This window comes from Hippopotamus amphibius, chromosome 5 (genome assembly GCF_030028045.1).
Source record: "Hippopotamus amphibius kiboko isolate mHipAmp2 chromosome 5, mHipAmp2.hap2, whole genome shotgun sequence".
In the NCBI taxonomy this organism is placed as follows: domain Eukaryota; kingdom Metazoa; phylum Chordata; class Mammalia; order Artiodactyla; family Hippopotamidae; genus Hippopotamus; species Hippopotamus amphibius.
Window position 1 is genome coordinate 64,178,141 of NC_080190.1, and position 17,691 is coordinate 64,195,831.

The 17,691-nt window shown below is 47.5% G+C and overlaps 1 long non-coding RNA gene across 1 annotated transcript; it reads left to right on the plus strand.

Annotated features, from left to right (window-relative positions):
• Positions 1-358: 358 nt before the first annotated feature.
• Positions 359-16,287, plus strand: LOC130853303 (uncharacterized). Its single transcript, XR_009053723.1, has 4 exons — positions 359-433; positions 7,075-7,178; positions 8,969-9,143; positions 16,029-16,287. It is a non-coding gene; the product is annotated as an uncharacterized LOC130853303 (long non-coding RNA).
• Positions 16,288-17,691: the final 1,404 nt, after the last annotated feature.

Genomic DNA, 17,691 nt, shown 5'->3' on the forward strand with positions numbered 1-17,691 from the left:
TCCCCCGCTGAGGCTAGTCTGCAGTGGGGCCAGCCGGCATGGGGGAAGGGAAGACTCCCTGCTCCATCTCCTTTCCCCTCCCACCCCCCACCCACGGCCGAGGTGCACCCTCTGCGGAGCCCGGTAGTGGAGGTGACAGATGCTGAGCAGCTGACTGGGGGGGGGCGTCTGTCTCCACGGACCCCCTGGTGCGTGTTGGGGGAGCGGGAACGTGACTTGGAGAACGTGCGTCTTGGGGGTCTGGGGGGACGGAGGGAAAGTGAGACAGGGGAGAAGGGCGGGGCTAGCGTTGGTCCCGCCCACTCTGGAGAGTAAGGAGACTCCTCCCACCGTCCGAGAGGAAGGCGTCCTGGCTACAGAGATGCTGAGCTCAGCGCTACGGTCGTTGTCGCGCTGCTGGGTGGGGGCTGGGCGAGCAGCCGGCGCCTTTCTGGTGAGGGCAGAGATGCGGGGAGCGGGGGAGGGAGGAGAGGCTGAGGAGGCCCTCACCACCCTGAGGCTGTAACTCTCCTCTGACTGGGTCTGAGAACAAAGCGGTCTCTGTTGGGGTGGGGGAGGCCTCCTGGGTGCACGCAGAAGCTTATGGGGGTAGGCGGGGGAGTGTCTGTGAGTCACCACCCTACACCCTGACTTAGGCCCAGGAACCCACGTCAGAGAGGCCGAGCCCTTGTGCCCTCTGACCCCACGGTTTGGTTGGTAGAGGGAGTACAGGGAGCCGTGCCTGCCCCTGTAGGGCTGCAGGTCCGAACTGCCCGGGCCACCTCCAGCTAGTGCAGGAAGGGATTTTTATTTAAGGCAACCTTATAAAACAGGGAAAATCAGCTTGGGAGAGGAAGGAAGAAAACCCTCTGGATCCATTGGCACAAATGGTTCCCCAGGCCAGGTGGGCGGGAGGCTATTTTTGAGCTGACCTACATACCTATTTGCCTCTTTATGCTTTTATTATCACACATGGTTATTGTGGGAGCTTTTCTGAGCACTCGGCGGTGCAGCTGCTGCATTTGCTGAGGACTGCACAATGGGGCATGTTGCCTCATTCTCCCAGGAAGTTTTAAGAGTCTCTGGCCCAGAAAAGAAAGACGTCAATAGGCCTGCAGAAGCTTCACGAAGTTCTTTCCCCAAGGAACGGGATCCAAACCCGGATGCACCATGTCCAGAGGTTCTTAGCCTTGGAGACCGTTAATGATAGTCAGATTTGGCAACACTGTCCCTGAGTTTTGCCCAGGCCAGCCTAAAGCCCCCCCAGCCTGGGCTTCATTGCTTGCCAAAGTTGGTGTGGTCCTGCAGCCCCATTGTATGGCAGTTAGTAAGGCTTCCCTTTACAGATGGAGAAAGTGAGGCAGAGGTGAGTTTTGGACAGAACTGGTTTGGGATTTCCTGCTTTGATTATGGAGATAAATCTGTTATCTTAAGTAGAAATAAGGAGAGCCTAGAAATTTTACTTTTGTTCCACTTCACTAAGGCCTCCCTCTCAAACCTTTTAGTAGCTCCCCACTGCCTTTAGAGCAAATCTGGCTCCTTACCTTGGCCTCATAAACCTCCAGGGCTGGCCCTTGACTATCTAGCTTGCATCTCCCTCCTAGGGCCAGGTGGGGAAAATCACAGATGGTTCTAATTACCTCTGAAACACTCTTAAGTTTTCCATGAAGTACAGTATGCCTGGCTTTGTGTATACAACTTTGCACAGTAATATGTATATAGATGTGCAAAATATATACAGCCATGTACAATGGATCATAAAGAGAACATCAACAAAGTATAAGCATATAATCTGCAGTATTTTTAATCACGCTAAAGAGCGACAGACACATAGACCTGAAAGTGAGGCTGGCAGAGGTAACAGATTTCTGTCTCCTCTCATTGGTGCCCTCTCTGGGGCATGAAATCCTTGGCCCCTGGGAGGAGAATGGGGGATGCTTGCAGTCCTTAAACTGCTCTTTTTGGCTTGGATTTTTCTTTTGGGGCTAGTGTAATTTGACTTTGCCCAGGTGCCCCGTACCCTGTGGGATGTTTTTCCTCTGTGGTCTCAAGTGTCTTCCCTCCCAACTTGCTCCCATCTTCACACAGGTTACTCTTTCCAGATGCCCTTCTAGCTCCTTCTGATGCACACTCCAAGCTTGTCTCAGCCCAGGGCCCCCCAGGAGCCCCTTTTGAACACACTTGGGAAGCTCCATATTCCCTGGCTGGGGAGTACAGGGCAGGGAGTCCAGCCCAAAACTGTTTGCCTTTGAAGCCAGAGCTCAGTTCCCAGAGCTGTGGATACGTCGCTGTCTTCTCACTTGATGTATATTGAAATGATCCTATCCTGGGTCTGATGCTCCATCAGATTGTAAACTGCTTCAGAGGAGACCTATTTTAAACCTTTAAACATGTACCATCACAACTCCCTCCAACACACCCCCACACACCCCCACACACACCCCTATACCTCTGTAGATACATATGGTATAAGCTTAGCAAGTATTTGGCCCAGAATTGAATGGAACTAGAGCTCACCTGTGACTCAAGGTCAATGTGATATCAATGAGAAATCTCCTTTGACCTCTATCAGGCAGTGGGGAACTCTGCTTTCCCTGAACTCTGGCAGTGTGTATTGTCACAGAAAGTTAAAACTGAAAGGGGGATTTCCCTTCTTGTCAGATGAGAAGACTAAAGCAGAAGTGGCCCAGAATGGGAACCAGATCCCATGGTCTGCTGGCTTCACTGGCCCTCCCTCTTGATGACCCCATCCCTTCTCCTTTGTTGTTTCCTTTCAAAGCACTCATCCCATATATAATTATCCATGTATTTATCTGTGTGGATGTACAATGCCTGTCTTTCCCACTAAACTGCAAACTCCAGGAGGCCAGGGTCTGTATCTGTTTCATCCCAGAGCTTCAGTGCCCTGCACAAAGCCAGGCCCCCAGAGTTCCCAACACATATGTATGAAAAAGAAAATGAGTATCCATGTGGCCTGAGAACCTCCCCCACTTGCCCAGGGCAGCACTGAGATTGGCTCAAAACCTGCAGAGTTGACAGGCCTAGTGCTCCTTGTCAGGACCTCCAAGGCAAACACCCTGTCCTGAGCTTAAGACCTAGGAGGGGAGATAAGACACCTCGTGAATAACTCTAACGCAAGGAAGACAGCTGAGCTGGGAATGATATACAGGGTGTTGCAATCGAGCAGTGATGTGGAAGGCAGATCAGAGGTTTGAGACCTGAGGCCAGGAACCAGTTAGATAGTGATGGAAAAAACCAAAAACCACCTTGAGTGTCTGTGGTAGGATAACAGTTAAATAAACTATAGTACATCCAAATCATGGAGTATTATGTGGGTGTTAAAAAGAGTGAGGTCAGTTTTGAAAAAATGCCCAAGATATGTTGTTAGGTAAAAAGGACAAGTTGCAGAACAATTTGTATCCTCTAATCTCATTTTGAAAGAAAAACAGAGGACACTCCCCTGCAGACACACTTACATGTACAGAGAAAACATCTAGAAGGATACTGGAAAAACTGTCCACAGAGTTTATCTCTGAGGGATGGAGGGGAGGGAGAGACTTTTACTTTTTCACTTTATACTCTTTTCTTTTTAGGTTAAAAAGTAAGCTTACCTTTATTTTGCTTTGTAGAAACACTGGAAATTGGATTTTTACCATGAGCTCATATTACTTTCACAAGAGGTTTTTGTTTTTATTTTTTTGCTATTGCAGGATAACAGATGAGGTTGGGAGTTGGATAAAGAGGTGGGGTGGGGCTGCAGCAGTGGAGACCCAGTGAGAAGGGGGCACTGACAGGACCTGGACAGATGGAGGGAGGGTCTGGGACGGCTTGTGGTTCTAAATGGGGAGAAGTGAGGGTAGCTGTGGAGACAGAGCGTGGGACACACAGGGCAGTGTAGGGGAGGCTCATTCAAGGTGACCGACCTCCACAGTCCCTGTGACCCTGGGTAGGGGACAAGGAGCCCAAGGCCGGGAAACCCTAACTTTTGGAAGCAAGGACAAGGAAAGGAAGGTCGACCTTTAGGACCCTACGGATTCCTTGGCTGTTTAACCATCCTTTGGGTACAAACCGTTCTGGCTGCAGCTTGGAAACAAACAGAGCAAGGAGGGGCCAAAGCCAAAGGCGGCAGGAGGAGTCTGCCTTCCACAGGCTGTGGTGGTGCCGCCTGGGTCTCTGCCCTCCTGCTTGCTCTTGTGGGCTCATGTCCAGGCTCAGGTGAAAGGCCAGGGCCTCTGGCCCCTTCCGGAGGCGAAGCCCCTGACTAGGATCAGGAGCAAAGGAAATCAGAACAATGGGAGAGATTTTGAGAGAGGGAGCTGAGTTGGGGCAAGAGAGGTTTCTTGGCTCAGATAAGCCAGTAAAAGCCTGGAGAAGGTCAAAGATGAGGAATGTTCTGTGATTTCTAAGACAGCAGCTCATTTATCTCAGAAATGCTTGCACTGAGCCCGAGTCCAGTGGTAATGCTGCCACCATGTGAGCTGGGTAAACCTTCCTCAGAGGGACTGTGTTTGAAGCTGTATCTCCAGGTCTCCCCACAAAAGTGCCTGTGAAAGGAAGGAGGGAGACAGCTGCCCTGGACCAAGGGGCAGTTTCATGGGGGACTGTTCAGTCAGCACTCCAACCTCCTAAAGGAGGCATTTTTTTTTTTTTTTTTACAAAGCAGGAAACTGAGGCTGGGGATGGTGGCTTGCCCATGACCACATGGTTAGGAAGTGTTAAAACTGGGATTCGAACCTGGGTGTGCCTATGTCCCACTTATAATTTGGTTGCTTGGAGCTCAGAACACATTTTCCCATCAAAATAATGCTGTAAGTGGTGGTTTGGTTGCCATAATGGCCTAGCTCACCCAGGGCATAGCCGGAATTAATTCTGTGTTTCAGTGTGGTTGTGGATGAATCAGGCTTCTGCGGGCTAGCCTGGAAACCCACAGGAGAGGGAAAATGCATTTCAGGGTGTGCCCAGCTGGGAACTCTTGCCCGTACCAGAGCGCCTGATTCAGGGCAAGCAGGGAATGTGGTGGCTCAGGGAGCACTTGTCGATTTCCAGAGCTCTTCCGAGCAAGCCCTGGTGAATTCTAGCTGTTCACCAGAGAGGGCAGAGCCCTTGGCAGGTTTGGGGTTTCTAAGACAGGGAGCCTTATGTGAGAATGTGCCCTGACTTTTTCAGATTCTGACCCTCTTAGTCCTTTCTCTTTCTTCCTTACACTGCCTCTCAGCTTCATGCAGATATCTTCCATCTTCTTTCTTTAGGATGGGACACTAAAGGCAAGATCTAGGGTTTATTTTCACAACTAAATCTGATGTCTGCCTGTGACGTAGGTGGGGGATAATGACTGCACAGGGTTAGGAGCGATGGCGATCAAAGCAGCTGCTGAGAGAAGCAAGGATCCATCAGAGCTTTTAGAGTGACGTCAGGGCGAGCAGTCACTCGTTTATTCAACAAACACTTGCTGGGTGTGCTGGGCACTGTCCTCCTTCTTTTCATGGCACTTCTGTTGCCAAAAGAATCCTGCGAAGGACTGACTGTGGGTCTCAAACCCAGAATCTTAGCATTGGAAGAAATCTTTTTCTAGATAGAAACTGCAGTCATTCATTCATTCAGAAAGGTCTGAGCATCAGGCCAACTGTTGAGAATACATAAAGCCTGAAAACTGAGGTCCAGAGGGAGGTGGGAAGTGATCTGCCCAGTGTCTCAGTCCAGGGTACCAATGCCTGGACTAGTACCTGCCCCTTCCAGCCACACTCATGGCCTTCCTGTCTCAAGATATATCCCACTAATCTTTTTAGGATTCCTCTAGTTTGGAGTATAGGGCCTAGGGGAAGGCCACAGAGAAGTCGTAGGATTCCTTTCTCGCAGATGATAACAATGCCTGGGCTCTCTCCTGGAGGGAGAATTCCCACTGGTGGGAAGACTTTTCTCAGTTCTTTCAATGAGCCACCTGCTCTCTAAATTCCGGGTCTTCACAAGCACTGTAACCTCTGCTTGAAGCTCCCTTTCCCAGCCTCCTCCATCTGGCTAATTCCTAACTTCCCTTTGGGTCTCAGTTTGAAGAGTTCTTCCTCGAGGACTTTCCTGGGCCCCCCATGTCCTTAAGTCTCCCTGATCTGCCCTCACCCACAGCACTCTGGACTCCCCCAGGATAAGCCTGGACCCCTGGGGTTGTTCTTGCCTGTTGAATGCCTTTCTCTCCACTAGACTGTGATCTCTAGGAGGGGCAGACACCATGGCTGCCTTTCCTTTGTTTTAGCAATTGTGTGCCTTTTATCAATCAGTGCTTAGTACACAGTAGGTGCTCAGTGTGCAGTTGGGAATGACTGTGATCCATAGCTACCGGTAAGGCCTTCGGGTGAGTGACTTCCATTCAGGTCATTCAACAACGGTTTATCAAGGACCAGCACACCCAAAGGATACAAAGATGACTTGGAAAAAGAGGCTCACCATCTAGTAGAGGAATTGATGATCCAGAACCCACTTTAAAAATTGTAAACATCTCCGGACTTCCCTGGCAGTCAGTGGTTAAGACTCTGCGTTTCCACTACAGTGGGCACGGGCTCGCTCCCTGGTCAGGGAACTAAGATCCCACATGCTGTGTGGCATGCCCCTCTCCTCACCGCCCCCCCCCAAAAAAAAATTGTAAAAATCTCTTCTAACAGAGAGCTGCCACCCCCTCCTAGGTCTCCTCTCCCGCTCTGCTGGCCCACTGATTCTTGGCTGCTTGCGCTGGGCTCAGCTTATGCCTCTGAGTTTCAGGACCCTCCCCAAGCCCAGAACAATCCCAGCCCGGTGTGGGATTGCACACGGGCTCCTTGTGGCAGGTCCAGGCAGCTCAAGCACAGGGCACACGGAGCACTGGGCTCTCCAGTCTCCTCTGGACAGCTCTACACCACACGCCTGAGCTTTTAGCTGTTTTGGAGAATTCATTAAGAAATCACCTTATTTTCAAATTCATCTGGAGAGAAACTTTGAAGGTAAAGGCTTGCATTCATTTCAAGTATTTGAAGTGCTGATCTTAAAATAGTTACCTCTAAAGTGTCAGGAGATATAAGTCCAAAAACGTTGAATTACTGACCTCGGTTGTTCCTCCCAATCTCCCAGGGTCTCAGTTTTGTCGTCTGAAGGATGCTTTGTCATGAGGAACGTGAGATGCTATCGTGTGACAGTGCCAAGCAAGTCGAAGATGCTTCAGGGTGAATGGGAATGTAAGTGCTCACAGTCTGGTCACTGGGGCCTCACCCAGTAGGGAGGGCACAGTGGCAGCAGCCTCCTGGGGCCCTACAGTGGGCTTCACTCCGTGCAGGCGAGCTAAGGCGGAGGCTAGTGAGAGGCAGCACTAGGACCCAGTGGACGAGTCTGGAGCCGCCTCAGCTGGGTAAGTTCACAGCCAGAACACAGTGTTCTCAGTGTACCCACAGGAAACCCTGAAGAGGAGAACTGCACATGGCCTTCTGCTGGGTGTGTTCTGGTCCTAGCCTTTTATTCTTTTTCCTAACCTCAGTCCCCACTTTCACATCCTGTAACCTGCAGAGCTGCTCGCCCCACCCTGCTGGGCTGGTCCCAGGCCCCGGGGGAGCAATCAATGCAGGAAGACCAAAGCCTGGCTGGCCTTCACCATTTTCAAATAAGACCGTTTGCCTCTAACCTTGGTTTCCTGAATCAGCCCTTTGTGATGGAAACTTTTCACAGTGCGGAAGGCAGACGAGGGACGAAGCTGAGTTTCTAGCTGAGGTGAGGGTCTTGGCTCAGATGCAGGGAAACAGCTGATGCCTCTGAACCACCTCCTCCCTTCCTCCCTGAAGCCCAGTCCCCACCTGGGACGGGGCGAGGGCCTCCACGGCTGCTGCATAAATCAGAAGGAACTGGGAGCTGCCTGGGGAACCAGGGCCAAGTTTGGAGTAGAACATCCTATGATGTGGTTCCTAGTTTTTATTTCCACGAATGCTATAATATGTTGTCCCACCGAGCTATTTTTATTGAATGAAAAAATTTTAAAAAAGCAAACCTCTGCAAAACCAACAGCCCTCCATTACAGGGAAGGACAAGGTGAACTTTTCACTTCCTTCCCCACAGCCTATCAGCTCATCTGTGGTTTGGTATCACCCACACTTCCGTACTATATTCAATCTCAATTTTTGCCTCCTTGTTTTTGAAGCTGCAAGAGCAAGGCCCTTAAACCCATGTTGCTCCTGCACATTGCCTGAGACTTTCAAAAGAGTCTTCTTAGTGAGTTCTCACAACTGATTGCAGAATGGCCATGTACGGAGGCCAGATGCCAGCCCTGAGGCAGAAGCAAGCCCAGAGAGAGGGAACGGTGGGGGAGGGTTGTGAGCAGCCAGCACCACCCAGCCATACTCTGACTCCCTGCGCTATTGGGGGCTGCAAGTAAGAAGCAAAGCTCTTCCTTTATGACACACCACATATCTGCCTCCTTAGTGAGGGGCCTGGCCATTGAAGATAGACCCTGGTGCTTATAGTAACCTCTACTAATAGGGCTCTTTCCACTCTGGCATTTCAGAGTCTTTTCGCAAATATTGGTTTGTAAGAGTTTTAGTGGTGTCCTCACCCCAGGCCCATAAAGAGATTCAACTAGGTGCTTCCCAGACTTGTCCAAGCTCAGGGATTCCCTTCTCAGAGAAGGGGCTTCCCAAAGCCGGCAGTACTGCTACTCCGGGGAAGTCCACACAAAGCTTGCAGCTCCTAAAGACCTGAGTTCTAGTCTTAGTTTTTCCAGTTTGCTGTGTGACCTTATGCAAGTCACTTTCCCACTCGAGGCTTCAATACCCTCATTTATAAAAGGAGAGGATTTGGTTAGCCATCATTGCTGTTACAGGTGGAATTGTGTCCCTCCTCAAAATTTACACGTTGAAGTCCTAACTCTGGTACCTTAGAATGTGACCTTATTTGAGGATAGACCTCAATAGAGGTAATTGAGTTAAAGTGAGGTTCAGTAGGGTGAACCCTAATCTAATATGACTGGTATCTTTATAAAAAGGGGAAATTTGGACACAGAGACATGCATAGAGTGATGATGATGTAAAGAGACATTGGGAGAAGATGGTGATCTACAAGCCAAGGAGAGAGGCCTGGAACAGATCCCTTCCCACACAGCCTCTAGCAGGAACCAACCATGGTGACATCTTGATCTTGGACTTCTAGACTTCAAAACTGTGAGACAATTAGGTTTCTGTTGTTTAAGCCGTTCAGTTTGTGTACTTTGTTATGGCAGCCCTAGCCCAAATGAATACAAATGAAGGGTTACTAAGACCCTTCAGCTCTTAGACTATGGGATTCTTTCCTGCCATTCCTTGGTGGCTTCCTCTGCCCCGCACGGCCTGTTACCCTCTCCCAGTGAGTAAATGACATCATGTGTGTGAAGTGCTTAGCACGATGCCCCACATATAGTAACTCCTCACTATATATCAACCATGATGTGTCCCCAGTGCCTGGACGTGACTTGTACCTACCCTGAGAAACTTTGTGCCAAAATGAGAGCTGAGCCCAGGCCCTCATGATCACTCATGCCTTCATTACTGAAGCCTTTCCCATCCCTGTCGGCAGCTTTTAAACTGAAGAGTATTAAATTGGCACCTTCCAGGAGCCTAACTCTCTTTCACAGAAAGTTCATTTTGGCCACAGAGCCAGCAGGACTCTAAAGAGACTGCTCAGAGTGGAAGATGGTTTCTCTGTCCTTGGACTCAATGTTCCTCAGGGTCATGTATTGCTGCAGAACTCTGAGGCTAAGGTTCTGCTTTCCTGTTTGCCTAATGAGGATGCCCCTTGGCTGGCAGCATAATGAATAAGGCTTAACTGCAGGTGCAGCCAGGGCTTGTGCTCCCAGACAGCAAGGCACTGCTTTCCTCCTTGGTCCTCCATCCCCTCTTCTGCTTCTTTTCTAACTCTTGGAATGAATACTCCTCTGTACAGAGAGATGGCATGGGGATAATGTCCTGCTTTCTTCCTGGATCCTGAGTCTGTAAGTCTCTGGAGGCCATAGCACCTGGTCCTCCAGCTGCACTCGCAGGCTGGCTGGGAGAGTCTGATTTTCCTTTTCATGATCAGGAGTGATTTCAAAAAGCACTCTAGCCTTAAGCATTGAAGCAGGATCACAGAATGAGCCTTGAGTCTTCTCTGGGCAATGATACTGGTTCAGAATAGAAAGTCCTAAGTTGTCCTCTAGGGCAGTATGTTGGAGAGCTAAGTTGCCCTGACTTCATAGAATATTCCAGATTTACTATATTTTAGAGACTCTGCAGAAAGTTAAGTGGGTAGAGTCTGACTTCAGCAGCCCCCAAACATGACCTTTGGGTTTGCTAAACAGATGAAATGCCCGTGCTTATGTGGTTTATCTTCAAATATATGCCTGGAGAGTTCTGAGAATAAGGAGGGGGAGAGAGGACGTGGGAGTTTACTTCAGGGCTTCAGGGCCAGGGAAGGAAGGAGGAGAAACTATTTGGGGGGAAAAACATCTCTCCACAATGTCCATATACTTTAAATTTGATCCCTTCAGGCTGCCTCTTATCCTGGTTTGTCTCAGAGCCCAGAAGGGAGGCTCCTTCAATAATTCTGAGCTTAGAACATCTGCCTTTCCCTAAAAGTAAATAAATAAATACAAATCTGTAAATGCTTAGTTTCTAGCCAGAGCAAAAATACTGTGAACAGTACTGCCTAGTGGCCTGTAAAGATCACCTCTGATGCATTATAGCAGCCTAAGGGTCTAACCCTTCCCGGCCCTGAGGAGCCTGCTTCCTAAGTTATTTATTGTAAAAGTCAAAATTCTTGGACTTTTTCTTAGGTGTACCCTGGCCATGTCAGAGAAATGTTCTTTTGATGGAAAGTAGAGCATGGTGAACGAGGCTCAAAAGAATCTGGTTCTTGCTTCCTTCTCCTGAGAGGTCCCACCCTCCCCTGTTTACCTGCTCAGCTCCAGCCACACCAGATGACTTGGAGTTCCACGAATGCGGCCCTGCCTATGCACGTGCTATTCCCTTTACTTGGAGTGCTTCTCTGGCATCTTCCCCTCTAACCCCAATTGACCAGTCATGCTCAGGCCCAGGCGCACCTTCTCTAGGAAAATTTCCTTGTCATCTCCCCTTCTTCCCCGCCACCCCCTACAAGCCCTCTAGGCTTCCACAGCACCCTGTATAGACCAGAGTCATGGAGTTATGGTGCTGTATAGATTCCATATGTCTGTTTACTTGTCTGCTTTTTTCACTGGTCCAAGTAGTTTCCAAACCTGGCTGCAGGAGAGTCACACAAGACCCCTAGTCGTAGACTGACTGGACCCCAGGAATAAGGCCAGTTGTTAAGCTTGATTCTGAGGCACAGCTAGGTTTGGGAACTATTGCCCCATCTTTGTATTTCTGATTGTCTACACATTACCAAAGACATAGTAGGCCCTCAAGAAATGTCTGACCCTTCTAATTTCTCTCTGGTAATCTCTTCTTGTTTTCACTTCCTTCCCTTGCTAGCCCTAGACCAACAATTTGCTTACTATCTTGCCCTTACCGAGTAAAACTGTAACCATCAACTATTCATTTTTTCCATTCCTATTGCCAGGCTGCTAGGAGCTGCTGGTATACTTCCCCAACGATTGGTGCCATTGCAAATTCAGAGGCTTGAACTGCAAATGGCTCCTGAATGTACTTGGCAATCTTCTGACCCTGGTCAGCTCCCTCCCATTCTTCACAGGGACCATTCCCAACCCCACTGTTCCTGCTTCCTCCTGCCCCTGCCACAGGCCATACACCAACTTGCCTCCTCCATCACAGAGAAAATAGAAGCCATCTGATGGGAACTCCCTTAACTTCCTGCCACCTCACCTACACATTTACCCACATCAGCACTATCCTTTCACCCTCCTTCCCTCTAAGGGTAATCACTCCACCTGGGCTCTGGATCCCATCCCTCCCACTTCCTCAGGGACCTTACATCCTCAATTATGCCCTCTTTCTCTTTGATCTCTCCCCAAAACAAAGGTCTTGACTGCGTATCCTCCTTTAACTGTCACCCTCTGCCCCCTATTTTTGCCTCCCCTTCCCATTGAACTTCTTAAAAGTGTTGCCTAGATTTGGCCCCACATTTTCACTTTCCACTCACTCTCCCAGCCACAGCAGTCTGGCTCTGCCTCCACTGTACCACTAAGGTAGCTGCTCTTGAGACAAGGTCACCAACAAGCTCTTTGGTAAACTCCAAAGGCCTCTCCACCCCTGTCAGTTAACTGCTTGGCTACACCAGATACTGGTTTTTGCAGCAGCCTCCTTCTTAAAATGCCCTTTCTTCTGGTTTCCCTGATGCCACATTCCTTGTTTTCCAGCTGTCTCTGCTGACTTCCTGCCAGTTGCTTTCCTGGGCTCCTTCTCCTCTTCTGCTGTCCCTTAGATGCTACGGTTCCAATTCTCTTCTCACTCTGTGGGCTCTCTCCCTGGGCAATAACATCCATGCTCACCTTTGGTTTCTTATCTCTGGCCTGGTGAGTCCCAAATCTAGCTCTAGCCCAGCTCACTCTCCTGAGCTACAGACATAGAGTCACCTGCCTACTGGACATCTCCTTGAGCCTGTTTTTCTCCCTGTACCTCTGTCTCAGTGAATAGAATCACCAGTCCATCAGTCACTGACACAACAAACCCGGGTGTCCTCTCTGAGTTCTCCAAGTTTGACCAGTCACCAAGTCCCATATATGCTACTTCTTGAGTAACTCTCAAATAAAATCTATCATCTTGTCTCCACATCTTTAATTCAGGTTGCAGTTAGGTCTCACCTGGGTTTCCATGACAGCTTCCAAAAGGATCTGGATCTTACTGCCACTGATTTGCCACTATGCCTTCCAAGTAAAATTTCTAAAGTGAAACCAGGTCTTCCATTCCCCTACTTCAGACCCTTTACTAGTTCTCCACTGTCCTCTAGTTGAAGTTCAAATTCCTTAGCAAAATCCATCAGGTCCAGTCTTCTATCTCATCTCTTGCCCTTATACTCTATGAATCAGCCATAACGAAGCACCTGCAGCCACACAGAAGCACGATGCCCTTCCTCTCTCCTGGGCCTTTGCATATTTTGTTCCTTCCATCTAGACAGTCCTTCCTTGCCACCCCACCTACTTGTTCTTTAGGTCTCAGCCTAAACATCATCCTTGTAAGAAGTCTTCTCTGGTCCCTTCTCAGCTGGATTAGCTGTCTCTGATTTTACAGCATTTCATGCTTTCTGTTATCAAACAGTTTTTACACTGAAAATTACTCTTTTGTCTCTCTTAATATATTTATAAACTCGAGGCTGATGAGTGTGTCTTGTTTGACAGTATAGCCTCAGCATCTAGCAGATGCTAGACACATAGTAAGTGCTCAATAAATGTCTGTTAAATGAAAAAAAGACATTTGAAAATAAACACTCTGTTGCTATTGCTGGTAATAAATTGTATATTGTTTCATTACCTTCCATAAAGAGCTTATATTATAAAAATAAAGTAAGCGGATTTTGGAGGAACAGCTCTTCTAGGGAGACTTGAGAGGCTGGAGAAATTAAAGTATCTGGAGAAGTGGAGACCAGCTTGTGGATGCTGACATGTGGAAGTACCATTGGGCCCATGTGCAGGAGCCTATGAGGAGGGCAGGGAGCCACCAGCATCATTTGCCAGGGCTCCTCCCATGGCTGTTTTGGATACAGTTTCCACTTGTTCCACAGCTTCCACCTGTCAGTACAGCATTAAAGAGAGCTCTGGGCTGAGCTCTGGCTTATTGTCTTGGCTCCGCCCACCACCTGTCTCAATTACCTTAGGTGTTTCTCCACTATGGATGCTGCACTATAAATAGCTAGCACAGCTTCTGAAACAGGGTAAACATACAACAAATTCATGCATTCATTCACTCAATAAATACCTGTAGCACACCTACAGTGTGCCAGGTAGTGTTCTAGGTACTGAATATACAGCAATGAATGAGACAGACAAGGTCCTGACATCCTATCTGTCAACCAGAGGGATGAACTAGATGATCTCTAAGGTCTCTTCTATTCAGCTATAAAATTCTGAGACTCCCTCTTTGACCAGATGCAAATTAACAAGGCAGGCTAGTGGCAAAGCATCCTGCTCCAGCCTCCTTCTCCCATTCTTTCTCACCTTTGGTACCATCTCCGTCCCAAACTCCGCCCTGGGAAACAGGAGAAGTTCTGGCATCATTTGTACTCTGCCTGCAACCCAAAACTTTCACAAGTATCTGTTAGTTAAGCCTTTTATCTTTTTTGTGGAAAGGATCTGTCTTGGTTGGAACTTCAGGCAATTACAAGGAGGCCAGGCAGGATATTTTAGGCAAAGTTAGGTGCTTTGGCAAAAGGAGAGGGAGCGATAGAATGGCCTTCTGTAGTATCTCTTGGGTTTGCCTGAAAGGGAAACACAGCCTTGGGCAGGTTCTTCTTGCAGCACATGGGCTCAGTAGTTGTGGCTCACGGGCTCTAAAGCACAGGCTCAATATTTGTGGTGCATGGGCTTAGTTGCTCCACGGCATGTGGAATCTTCCTGGAGCAGGGATCGAACCCGTGTCCCCTGCATTGGCAGGCAGATTCTCAACCACTGAGCCACCTAAGAAGCCCTGGCCTGGCCTTAAGGTCCAAAGTTTCTACCACTTCAATATATGGTGTTCTGATCAGGAACAAGGGATTCAAGGCCTCCCAACCATGTGGGGGAAGGGAAGCCACAGGCTGCAAGCAAATGGACAGAGCAGAGAGGTCCTAGGGTCAGGAACTTGATTTAGAGTTCCAGACCACTGTCATTCCAGATAAGCATCAGCCATGGGATGGCACTAATAAATACATTTAAGCTTATCAGTGAAAGTGTGGGACTTTAATGCTGATTTTAGATAATTTAAGTAAAAAAGTAAGATTTTGGGGTATATAAATGTAAAACCAGCTTTAAGTTTACTATTTATGTCTCATTACCATGAGACAAAACACTTAAATGGAATTATGTATCAAACTGACATCAACAATTATTAACAGCAAATACTGCCTTCAGGATTTCTAGTATTTCTAGTATTGTCTATAACTAGAAGGCACAGAGACACAAAGATTTGAAAGGCCTATATTATTAACTATAATTTGGGTAACAATCTTAGTACCTAACCTTCTCTGTACTGGTTTCCTCAACTGTAAACTACCCGCCTCATTTATCTCACAGGGTTGATGTGGGACTCGAGACACGACATATGTGAAAATGCTTTGGAAGTTGTTTTGTGTACTGAGGGACCGTTACCATCAGCTTTCTTAAGATGGCTGTCTGTGCAGTCCTGGTTGTTAGCTGCCATCTGCCCTCTTGCCTTCCTCCTTGCTCACTTACGTAGGTACTCCTTAAGCGTCTAACTACATTTCATCATACTGAATCTTAAAAGTTTATGTAGATACTAATGTATAGCTAATTCCTATCAGTTCTTAAAGGAAGAGGCTGTTCCTTCATTGTACTTAAGACTCCTTATCACCAAGCACTGGGAGGAAGAAGGGAGGGTAGCGACAAGGCTTATTTCCTCCAGGTAGTTAATTCACTTTATCATGGAAAAGAAAAAAGGTTTTAGGATTTTTCTTTGTGCAAGGCACTGGGTTGAGCTCATTGGGATGCAGCATGATACATCCAAAATAATCTCAGCTTTGGAGTCTGGCAGACTTTGAGTTCAAATCCAGACTTGGCCATTTTCTTAGCTATGTAGCCTTGGCATGTAGTAATGCCTGCTCTGAGCTTCAAGTTCCTCTTCTATATTAGGGGGTGTTATAAAGGATTATATAAAGGATTATAATTAATGGCTGTGAGTGACTGGCACATAATGAGTGCAGAGGGGATGAAAGATGAGCAACAACAGGTCCATCTTAAAGCCTAAAGCATGGTAACAGGAGTTGTGGATGAGACATAATGACCAACAGAAAGGTGTAGAGAGGGAGGGGCCGTCTTCAAATAGTGAGGGTCTTGTTCCTGGCAGCACTCAAGTAGAAGCTAAATGATAACTGGGAAAGGTGCTTCAGAAAGTATTTCTGCTCAACTCTAGGATCTCTTCAATTTCTTTCATTTTTTTTTTTTATAGATTTATTTATTTATTGGCTGCACTGGGTCTTCGTTACTGCACGTGGGCTTTCTCTAGTTGCAGTAAGTGGGGGCTACTCTTCATTTCAGTGTTTGGGCTTCTTATTGCGGTGGCTTCTCTTGTTGTAGATCATGGGCTTTAGGCACATGGGCTTCAGCAGTTGTGGCACACAGGCTCAGTAGTTGTGGCCCTAGAGCCCAGGCTCAATAGTTGTGGCGCATGGGCTTAGTTGCTCCTCGGCATGTGGGATCCTCCTGGGCCAGGGCTTGAACTCGTGTTCCCTGTACTGGCAGGTGGATTTTTTTTTTTTAATAAATTTATTTATTTATTTTATTGGCTGTGTTGGGTTTTTTTTGCTGTGCGTGGGCTTTCTTTTTAGTTGCAGTGAGTGGGGGCTACTCTTCGTTATGGTGCGTGGGCACCTCATTGCCATGGCTTCTCTTCTTGCGGAGCACGGGCTCTAGGCATGTGGGCTTCAGTAGTTGCAGCACATGGGCTCAGTAGTTGTGGCTCACGGGCTCTAAAGCGCAGGCTCAATAGTTGTGGCGCACAGGCCTAGTTTCTCCGCAGCATGTGGGATCTTCCTGGAGCAGGGATTGAACCTGTGTCCCCTGCATTGGCAGGTGGATTCTTAACCACTGCACCACCAAGGAAGTCCCCTCTTCAATTTCTAAGGTCATAAAAAGAAATGTCCAACTTAAAGAGAAAAAAATTCTGTAAGTTCAAATACCAAGGGGTAAAGATGAGGTAATACTGTCTGTCATACAGTTACAGAAATCAAATGAGAGAAAGTTAGTGATTGCTTCTGAACTGTCACTGAAAATATGATTTAAAGGTTTATTGCGGACTAGGTATTTAAAATTTTTTCTTTGGTAATCGTAAAGATGGTTGATGCCAAAAAGGACAATGTTAGGAAACTCAGTGGCTTTCAAATATGGAGCTAGTTTAGGTTAAGAAGTATTAATGTGGAAATAGGTGAGGGCTGGTAATTTTTGTGCTCTGATGTGTTTCAGAGACAAGGTTAGTGGGCTGCATTGTCAATCAACTGCAGCCTATTCCAAATTCCAAGATTTTCTTCTGTCTGGGCTATGTGGCCATGAGCAGGTCTTTAACTTCCCTGTGCTCAGATTCTTTATCAACTCCATGAGGTCACCACCTCCCTGTCACGTAGTATGTGTTACAACATTTTGAACTCCTGAGATTAAGGCCAATTGCTACTGGGATTCTATTTATTCATAATTAACCAACTCTAAGCAGGTCAAGTACAAGCTATTAATGGGGAGAAAAGCAAATGCTATCTGAGGCAAAATCTGCATTCAGTCTAATAAATGATTCTCCTAACTTGCAGTGTGGACCCTGAGGTCCCATGAGGAAAAACAAAGGACACCTCTTAGCTTTCCAGGTTTTTCCTTTTCATAGTAAAAAAAAAAAAAACCTACTCAGTTACTGATGATAAATTCATATGCTTCTAAAACACAAATGTCCCTGAGATAAAGCAAATCTACCATTTGCTTAGGAGAAATGGTTTTTAGATTCCCTTCTTATAAAAAGTAATTTGACCTCCTCCCTCATCCCAAATCCCTGAGGCTTTGAAAGGATAAAGAAACCAATTTGGGACTTCCTAGGTGGCGCAGTGGTTAAGAATCGCCTACCAATACAGGGG